This window comes from Raphanus sativus, unplaced genomic scaffold, assembly GCF_000801105.2.
Source record: "Raphanus sativus cultivar WK10039 unplaced genomic scaffold, ASM80110v3 Scaffold0068, whole genome shotgun sequence".
NCBI lineage: Eukaryota > Viridiplantae > Streptophyta > Magnoliopsida > Brassicales > Brassicaceae > Raphanus > Raphanus sativus.
The window spans coordinates 19,195-30,548 of record NW_026615391.1 but is presented as its reverse complement, the minus strand read 5'-3'; positions in this window follow the sequence as shown (position 1 = coordinate 30,548).

The window sequence follows — 11,354 nt, the reverse complement described above, 5'->3', positions numbered from 1 at the left end:
ATAGAACCAATCCAGATGAGACCAAGGAGCTGCAAAGACAAGTGGAAGAACTGATGGAGAAAGGACACATTAGAGAAAGCATGAGTCCATGTGCTGTGCCTGTGCTCTTGGTGCCAAAGAAAGATGGAAGCTGGCGCATGTGTGTTGACTGCAGAGCCATTAACAACATCACTGTAAAGTACAGGTATCCTATCCCTAGACTCGATGATATGTTAGATGAATTGCACGGTTCTTGTGTGTTCTCTAAGATAGATTTGAAAAGTGGATATCATCAAATTAGGATGAGGGAAGGGGATGAGTGGAAAACTGCTTTCAAAACAAAACATGGGTTGTATGAGTGGCTTGTTATGCCATTTGGGCTTACGAATGCACCTAGCACTTTCATGAGATTGATGAATCATGTTCTAAGAGCTTTCATAGGTCACTTTGTTGTAGTTTACTTTGATGATATTCTGATCTACAGCAAGAGTATGAATGAACATGTTAATCATCTGAAAACTGTTTTGGAAGTGCTTAGGAAGGAGTCTCTTTTTGCTAACTTCCAGAAATGTACTTTTGGAACAGATCACCTTGTGTTTTTAGGCTTTGTTGTTACAGCTCAAGGAATCAGGGTGGATGAAGAAAAGATCAAAGCAATCCGAGAGTGGCCTATTCCAAAGAATGTGAGTGAGGTCCGGAGTTTCCATGGTTTGGCTGGTTTCTACAGAAAATTTGTGAAAGATTTCAGCACCATAGCCGCACCACTCACTGAGGTGATCAAGAAGAATGTGGGTTTTAGATGGGATGATGCACAAGAAAAAGCTTTCCAAACCTTGAAAGGGAAGTTGACTGAAGCTCCTTTACTTGCTTTACCTGATTTTTCTAAGACTTTCGAAATAGAATGTGATGCTTCTGGTGTAGGGATTGGTGCTGTACTGATGCAGGAGAAGAGACCAATTGCTTATTTCAGTGAGAAGCTAGGAGGAGCCATGGCGAATTATCCCACCTATGACAAGGAGCTATACGCTTTGATCAGGGCCCTAGAGACTTGGCAACACTACCTTTGGCCAAAAGAATTCGTGATCCACACTGATCATGAATCACTCAAACATCTCAAAGGGCAGCACAAGCTTAACAAGAGGCACGCCAAATGGGTAGAATTCCTTGAAACTTTTCCTTATGTGATTCATTACAAACAAGGAAAAGAAAATGTGGTAGCTGATGCTTTGTCTAGGAGGTATGCTTTGCTTGCTACCATGGAAACAAAACTGTTAGGATTTGATCAGATTAAGACTTATTATGCTGATGATCCTGATTTCAAAGTAGTGTTCAAAGATTGTGAAAAGCATGCTAGTGGAAAGTACTTTAGGTCTGATGGGTTTCTTTTCTTTGAGACTCGTCTATGCTTACCTCAGTGTTCTTTGAGAGAGTTGTATCTTAGGGAATCTCATGGAGGTGGACTAATGGGACACTTCGGCGTTGATAAGACACTCAGCACCTTGAAGGAACACTTCTACTGGCCAAGCATGAGGAAAGATGTTGAGAAACACTGCAGCCGATGCATAGTTTGCACTCAAGCTAAAGCTAAGAACCGACCTCAAGGTTTGTACACTCCTCTCCCTATTCCTGATGCACCTTGGGTAGACTTATCAATGGATTTTGTGCTTGGTTTGCCTAGAACTAAGAGAGGCAGAGATTCGATTTTTGTGGTAGTAGACAGGTTTTCAAAAATGGCACATTTCATTGCTTGCAACAAAACTGATAGTGCTGTTAATGTTGCTGATCTTTTCTTTAGAGAAGTAGTACGTTTGCATGGAATGCCTAGAACTATTGTGTCTGATAGGGATACTAAGTTCCTTAGTTATTTCTGGAAAACTCTTTGGTCTAGGTTGGGAACTAAGCTTTTGTTTTCTACTACTTGTCACCCTCAGACTGATGGACAAACTGAAGTAGTTAATAGAACTTTGTCATCTCTCTTGCGTACTGTGGTTAAGAAAAACATTAAGTCTTGGGAAGATTGTTTACCTCATGTTGAGTTTGCTTACAATCATTCAGTTCATAGAACCACTAAGCATTCTCCTTTCCAGATTGTGTATGGTTTTAGTCCTTTGACTCCGCTGGATCTTTTGCCTTTGCCCATTAATGAACAGACTAACCTTGATGGAAAGGCCAAGGCCGAGTATGTTGTTTCTTTGCATAAACAGGTTAAGAAGAACATTGAAGAAAGAACTAAGGCTTATGCAAAGCAAGCTAATAAAAAGAGGCGTGAGCTGATTCTAGAACCAGGAGACTTGGTGTCAATTTACTTGAGGAAAGATAGGTTCCCTGCTGAAAGGAAGTCTAAACTTCTACCAAGGACAGATGGTCCTTTCAAAGTGCTTGAACGGATCAACAACAATGCTTATAAAATTGATCTTGAAGGGAAGTACACTGTTAGCTCTACTTTCAATATTGCTGATCTGATTCCTTATCATGCTGACGAGTTGGTTTCTTATGTTGATCTAGATTTGAGGTCAAATCCTTTTAAAGGAGGAGGGGATGATGCACCCATGGTTGAGCTAGAAGAGAGTGATGGAGCTGAGGAGAGTGTCGGAGCTGAACTGGAGCTAAGTAGGAGTGACACTGAACCAGGAGCTGATCAGGAGCTAAGTGAGAGTGACATAGAAGATGAAGTAGAAGCAGCTCGGTCCAAAGAAGAGAAGCCCATATCCGATCAAACTCAAGACCCATTCTACTTATCTCAAGGGCCAATCACAAGATCTCAAACCAGAAGATTGAAGAATTCGATTGCAGCCTTGGTTTACTCCAAACCAAACCAAATCGATGATCAAGACCAAGTCAAGCTCTTTAATCATTCAGTCTTTGGTCTTGCCTAGTTTTCCTTTCTTTCTCGTGAACTACAAGTCTTAGTCTTTGCTTTGTTTTCCCATGTTGTTTTCCTTTTCTACAAATACTTGGTTTCGATTTCAATAAGATCATTCACCTTTTTGATTAAAATCTCTCTTATCATTGTGAATCCTTTGTTCATCTTTGAACATTGATCTGCTGAGGAGTTCATTCTCCAATTGCAACTTGGCTTTGATCCTTAGTTGAGTTCATTCTCTGTGATAAGAAGATATCCCACTATCTATCCAGATGATTCCAGATTAGCCTGTTCCCATCCACAAAACCATCTATCATCAACCTTTATGATTCCGAAAACTTTATGGAACCACTAATCAGTGGAGAATAACCAGGAAGTTGAATAAATCATAGGAGTTGTGAGTAAGAAGATATCCCACTTTCTATCCAGATGATTCCAGATTAGCCTGTTCGGACATATGGCAATATCTTCATGATTCTTATCAAACCAGGATGAACCACGATCTAAGAAGCTTTATTTGGAACCACTAATCAGTGGAGAATAACCAGGAAGTTGAATAAATCTCATAGGAGTTGTGAGTAAGAAGATATCCCACTTTCTATCCAGATGATTCCAGATTAGCCTGTTCGGACATATGCAATATCTTCATGATTCTTATCAAACCAGGATGAACCACGATCTAAGAAGCTTTATTTGGAACCACTAATCAGTGGAGAATAACCAGGAAGTTGAATAAATCTCATAGGAGTTGTGAGTAAGAAGATATCCCACTTTCTATCCAGATGATTCCAGATTAGCCTGTTCGGACATATGGCAATATCTTCATGATTCTTATCAAACCAGGATGAACCACGATCTAAGAAGCTTTATTTGGAACCACTAATCAGTGGAGAATAACCAGGAAGTTGAATAAATCTCATAGGAGTTGTGAGTAAGAAGATATCCCACTTTCTATCCAGATGATTCCAGATTAGCCTGTTCGGACATATGGCAATATCTTCATGATTCTTATCAAACCAGGATGAACCACGATCTAAGAAGCTTTATTTGGAACCACTAATCAGTGGAGAATAACCAGGAAGTTGAATAAATCTCATAGGAGTTGTGAGTAAGAAGATATCCCACTTTCTATCCAGATGATTCCAGATTAGCCTGTTCGGACATATGGCAATATCTTCATGATTCTTATCAAACCAGGATGAACCACGATCTAAGAAGCTTTATTTGGAACCACTAATCAGTGGAGAATAACCAGGAAGTTGAATAAATCTCATAGGAGTTGTGAGTAAGAAGATATCCCACTTTCTATCCAGATGATTCCAGATTAGCCTGTTCGGACATATGGCAATATCTTCATGATTCTTATCAAACCAGGATGAACCACGATCTAAGAAGCTTTATTTGGAACCACTAATCAGTGGAGAATAACCAGGAAGTTGAATAAATCTCATAGGAGTTGTGAGTAAGAAGATATCCCACTTTCTATCCAGATGATTCCAGATTAGCCTGTTCGGACATATGGCAATATCTTCATGATTCTTATCAAACCAGGATGAACCACGATCTAAGAAGCTTTATTTGGAACCACTAATCAGTGGAGAATAACCAGGAAGTTGAATAAATCTCATAGGAGTTGTGAGTAAGAAGATATCCCACTTTCTATCCAGATGATTCCAGATTAGCCTGTTCGGACATATGGCAATATCTTCATGATTCTTATCAAACCAGGATGAACCACGATCTAAGAAGCTTTATTTGGAACCACTAATCAGTGGAGAATAACCAGGAAGTTGAATAAATCTCATAGGAGTTGTGAGTAAGAAGATATCCCACTTTCTATCCAGATGATTCCAGATTAGCCTGTTCGGACATATGGCAATATCTTCATGATTCTTATCAAACCAGGATGAACCACGATCTAAGAAGCTTTATTTGGAACCACTAATCAGTGGAGAATAACCAGGAAGTTGAATAAATCTCATAGGAGTTGTGAGTAAGAAGATATCCCACTTTCTATCCAGATGATTCCAGATTAGCCTGTTCGGACATATGGCAATATCTTCATGATTCTTATCAAACCAGGATGAACCACGATCTAAGAAGCTTTATTTGGAACCACTAATCAGTGGAGAATAACCAGGAAGTTGAATAAATCTCATAGGAGTTGTGAGTAAGAAGATATCCCACTTTCTATCCAGATGATTCCAGATTAGCCTGTTCGGACATATGGCAATATCTTCATGATTCTTATCAAACCAGGATGAACCACGATCTAAGAAGCTTTATTTGGAACCACTAATCAGTGGAGAATAACCAGGAAGTTGAATAAATCTCATAGGAGTTGTGAGTAAGAAGATATCCCACTTTCTATCCAGATGATTCCAGATTAGCCTGTTCGGACATATGGCAATATCTTCATGATTCTTATCAAACCAGGATGAACCACGATCTAAGAAGCTTTATTTGGAACCACTAATCAGTGGAGAATAACCAGGAAGTTGAATAAATCTCATAGGAGTTGTGAGTAAGAAGATATCCCACTTTCTATCCAGATGATTCCAGATTAGCCTGTTCGGACATATGGCAATATCTTCATGATTCTTATCAAACCAGGATGAACCACGATCTAAGAAGCTTTATTTGGAACCACTAATCAGTGGAGAATAACCAGGAAGTTGAATAAATCTCATAGGAGTTGTGAGTAAGAAGATATCCCACTTTCTATCCAGATGATTCCAGATTAGCCTGTTCGGACATATGGCAATATCTTCATGATTCTTATCAAACCAGGATGAACCACGATCTAAGAAGCTTTATTTGGAACCACTAATCAGTGGAGAATAACCAGGAAGTTGAATAAATCTCATAGGAGTTGTGAGTAAGAAGATATCCCACTTTCTATCCAGATGATTCCAGATTAGCCTGTTCGGACATATGGCAATATCTTCATGATTCTTATCAAACCAGGATGAACCACGATCTAAGAAGCTTTATTTGGAACCACTAATCAGTGGAGAATAACCAGGAAGTTGAATAAATCTCATAGGAGTTGTGAGTAAGAAGATATCCCACTTTCTATCCAGATGATTCCAGATTAGCCTGTTCGGACATATGGCAATATCTTCATGATTCTTATCAAACCAGGATGAACCACGATCTAAGAAGCTTTATTTGGAACCACTAATCAGTGGAGAATAACCAGGAAGTTGAATAAATCTCATAGGAGTTGTGAGTAAGAAGATATCCCACTTTCTATCCAGATGATTCCAGATTAGCCTGTTCGGACATATGGCAATATCTTCATGATTCTTATCAAACCAGGATGAACCACGATCTAAGAAGCTTTATTTGGAACCACTAATCAGTGGAGAATAACCAGGAAGTTGAATAAATCTCATAGGAGTTGTGAGTAAGAAGATATCCCACTTTCTATCCAGATGATTCCAGATTAGCCTGTTCGGACATATGGCAATATCTTCATGATTCTTATCAAACCAGGATGAACCACGATCTAAGAAGCTTTATTTGGAACCACTAATCAGTGGAGAATAACCAGGAAGTTGAATAAATCTCATAGGAGTTGTGAGTAAGAAGATATCCCACTTTCTATCCAGATGATTCCAGATTAGCCTGTTCGGACATATGGCAATATCTTCATGATTCTTATCAAACCAGGATGAACCACGATCTAAGAAGCTTTATTTGGAACCACTAATCAGTGGAGAATAACCAGGAAGTTGAATAAATCTCATAGGAGTTGTGAGTAAGAAGATATCCCACTTTCTATCCAGATGATTCCAGATTAGCCTGTTCGGACATATGGCAATATCTTCATGATTCTTATCAAACCAGGATGAACCACGATCTAAGAAGCTTTATTTGGAACCACTAATCAGTGGAGAATAACCAGGAAGTTGAATAAATCTCATAGGAGTTGTGAGTAAGAAGATATCCCACTTTCTATCCAGATGATTCCAGATTAGCCTGTTCGGACATATGGCAATATCTTCATGATTCTTATCAAACCAGGATGAACCACGATCTAAGAAGCTTTATTTGGAACCACTAATCAGTGGAGAATAACCAGGAAGTTGAATAAATCTCATAGGAGTTGTGAGTAAGAAGATATCCCACTTTCTATCCAGATGATTCCAGATTAGCCTGTTCGGACATATGGCAATATCTTCATGATTCTTATCAAACCAGGATGAACCACGATCTAAGAAGCTTTATTTGGAACCACTAATCAGTGGAGAATAACCAGGAAGTTGAATAAATCTCATAGGAGTTGTGAGTAAGAAGATATCCCACTTTCTATCCAGATGATTCCAGATTAGCCTGTTCGGACATATGGCAATATCTTCATGATTCTTATCAAACCAGGATGAACCACGATCTAAGAAGCTTTATTTGGAACCACTAATCAGTGGAGAATAACCAGGAAGTTGAATAAATCTCATAGGAGTTGTGAGTAAGAAGATATCCCACTTTCTATCCAGATGATTCCAGATTAGCCTGTTCGGACATATGGCAATATCTTCATGATTCTTATCAAACCAGGATGAACCACGATCTAAGAAGCTTTATTTGGAACCACTAATCAGTGGAGAATAACCAGGAAGTTGAATAAATCTCATAGGAGTTGTGAGTAAGAAGATATCCCACTTTCTATCCAGATGATTCCAGATTAGCCTGTTCGGACATATGGCAATATCTTCATGATTCTTATCAAACCAGGATGAACCACGATCTAAGAAGCTTTATTTGGAACCACTAATCAGTGGAGAATAACCAGGAAGTTGAATAAATCTCATAGGAGTTGTGAGTAAGAAGATATCCCACTTTCTATCCAGATGATTCCAGATTAGCCTGTTCGGACATATGGCAATATCTTCATGATTCTTATCAAACCAGGATGAACCACGATCTAAGAAGCTTTATTTGGAACCACTAATCAGTGGAGAATAACCAGGAAGTTGAATAAATCTCATAGGAGTTGTGAGTAAGAAGATATCCCACTTTCTATCCAGATGATTCCAGATTAGCCTGTTCGGACATATGGCAATATCTTCATGATTCTTATCAAACCAGGATGAACCACGATCTAAGAAGCTTTATTTGGAACCACTAATCAGTGGAGAATAACCAGGAAGTTGAATAAATCTCATAGGAGTTGTGAGTAAGAAGATATCCCACTTTCTATCCAGATGATTCCAGATTAGCCTGTTCGGACATATGGCAATATCTTCATGATTCTTATCAAACCAGGATGAACCACGATCTAAGAAGCTTTATTTGGAACCACTAATCAGTGGAGAATAACCAGGAAGTTGAATAAATCTCATAGGAGTTGTGAGTAAGAAGATATCCCACTTTCTATCCAGATGATTCCAGATTAGCCTGTTCGGACATATGGCAATATCTTCATGATTCTTATCAAACCAGGATGAACCACGATCTAAGAAGCTTTATTTGGAACCACTAATCAGTGGAGAATAACCAGGAAGTTGAATAAATCTCATAGGAGTTGTGAGTAAGAAGATATCCCACTTTCTATCCAGATGATTCCAGATTAGCCTGTTCGGACATATGGCAATATCTTCATGATTCTTATCAAACCAGGATGAACCACGATCTAAGAAGCTTTATTTGGAACCACTAATCAGTGGAGAATAACCAGGAAGTTGAATAAATCTCATAGGAGTTGTGAGTAAGAAGATATCCCACTTTCTATCCAGATGATTCCAGATTAGCCTGTTCGGACATATGGCAATATCTTCATGATTCTTATCAAACCAGGATGAACCACGATCTAAGAAGCTTTATTTGGAACCACTAATCAGTGGAGAATAACCAGGAAGTTGAATAAATCTCATAGGAGTTGTGAGTAAGAAGATATCCCACTTTCTATCCAGATGATTCCAGATTAGCCTGTTCGGACATATGGCAATATCTTCATGATTCTTATCAAACCAGGATGAACCACGATCTAAGAAGCTTTATTTGGAACCACTAATCAGTGGAGAATAACCAGGAAGTTGAATAAATCTCATAGGAGTTGTGAGTAAGAAGATATCCCACTTTCTATCCAGATGATTCCAGATTAGCCTGTTCGGACATATGGCAATATCTTCATGATTCTTATCAAACCAGGATGAACCACGATCTAAGAAGCTTTATTTGGAACCACTAATCAGTGGAGAATAACCAGGAAGTTGAATAAATCTCATAGGAGTTGTGAGTAAGAAGATATCCCACTTTCTATCCAGATGATTCCAGATTAGCCTGTTCGGACATATGGCAATATCTTCATGATTCTTATCAAACCAGGATGAACCACGATCTAAGAAGCTTTATTTGGAACCACTAATCAGTGGAGAATAACCAGGAAGTTGAATAAATCTCATAGGAGTTGTGAGTAAGAAGATATCCCACTTTCTATCCAGATGATTCCAGATTAGCCTGTTCGGACATATGGCAATATCTTCATGATTCTTATCAAACCAGGATGAACCACGATCTAAGAAGCTTTATTTGGAACCACTAATCAGTGGAGAATAACCAGGAAGTTGAATAAATCTCATAGGAGTTGTGAGTAAGAAGATATCCCACTTTCTATCCAGATGATTCCAGATTAGCCTGTTCGGACATATGGCAATATCTTCATGATTCTTATCAAACCAGGATGAACCACGATCTAAGAAGCTTTATTTGGAACCACTAATCAGTGGAGAATAACCAGGAAGTTGAATAAATCTCATAGGAGTTGTGAGTAAGAAGATATCCCACTTTCTATCCAGATGATTCCAGATTAGCCTGTTCGGACATATGGCAATATCTTCATGATTCTTATCAAACCAGGATGAACCACGATCTAAGAAGCTTTATTTGGAACCACTAATCAGTGGAGAATAACCAGGAAGTTGAATAAATCTCATAGGAGTTGTGAGTAAGAAGATATCCCACTTTCTATCCAGATGATTCCAGATTAGCCTGTTCGGACATATGGCAATATCTTCATGATTCTTATCAAACCAGGATGAACCACGATCTAAGAAGCTTTATTTGGAACCACTAATCAGTGGAGAATAACCAGGAAGTTGAATAAATCTCATAGGAGTTGTGAGTAAGAAGATATCCCACTTTCTATCCAGATGATTCCAGATTAGCCTGTTCGGACATATGGCAATATCTTCATGATTCTTATCAAACCAGGATGAACCACGATCTAAGAAGCTTTATTTGGAACCACTAATCAGTGGAGAATAACCAGGAAGTTGAATAAATCTCATAGGAGTTGTGAGTAAGAAGATATCCCACTTTCTATCCAGATGATTCCAGATTAGCCTGTTCGGACATATGGCAATATCTTCATGATTCTTATCAAACCAGGATGAACCACGATCTAAGAAGCTTTATTTGGAACCACTAATCAGTGGAGAATAACCAGGAAGTTGAATAAATCTCATAGGAGTTGTGAGTAAGAAGATATCCCACTTTCTATCCAGATGATTCCAGATTAGCCTGTTCGGACATATGGCAATATCTTCATGATTCTTATCAAACCAGGATGAACCACGATCTAAGAAGCTTTATTTGGAACCACTAATCAGTGGAGAATAACCAGGAAGTTGAATAAATCTCATAGGAGTTGTGAGTAAGAAGATATCCCACTTTCTATCCAGATGATTCCAGATTAGCCTGTTCGGACATATGCAATATCTTCATGATTCTTATCAAACCAGGATGAACCACGATCTAAGAAGCTTTATTTGGAACCACTAATCAGTGGAGAATAACCAGGAAGTTGAATAAATCTCATAGGAGTTGTGAGTAAGAAGATATCCCACTTTCTATCCAGATGATTCCAGATTAGCCTGTTCGGACATATGGCAATATCTTCATGATTCTTATCAAACCAGGATGAACCACGATCTAAGAAGCTTTATTTGGAACCACTAATCAGTGGAGAATAACCAGGAAGTTGAATAAATCTCATAGGAGTTGTGAGTAAGAAGATATCCCACTTTCTATCCAGATGATTCCAGATTAGCCTGTTCGGACATATGGCAATATCTTCATGATTCTTATCAAACCAGGATGAACCACGATCTAAGAAGCTTTATTTGGAACCACTAATCAGTGGAGAATAACCAGGAAGTTGAATAAATCTCATAGGAGTTGTGAGTAAGAAGATATCCCACTTTCTATCCAGATGATTCCAGATTAGCCTGTTCGGACATATGGCAATATCTTCATGATTCTTATCAAACCAGGATGAACCACGATCTAAGAAGCTTTATTTGGAACCACTAATCAGTGGAGAATAACCAGGAAGTTGAATAAATCTCATAAGTGTTGTGAGCAAGAAGATATCCCACTTTCTATCCAGATGATTCCAGATTAGCCTGTTCGGACATATGGCAATATCTTCATGATTCTTATCAAACCAGGATGAACCACGATCTAAGAAGCTTTATTTGGAACCACTAATCAGTGGAGAATAACCAGG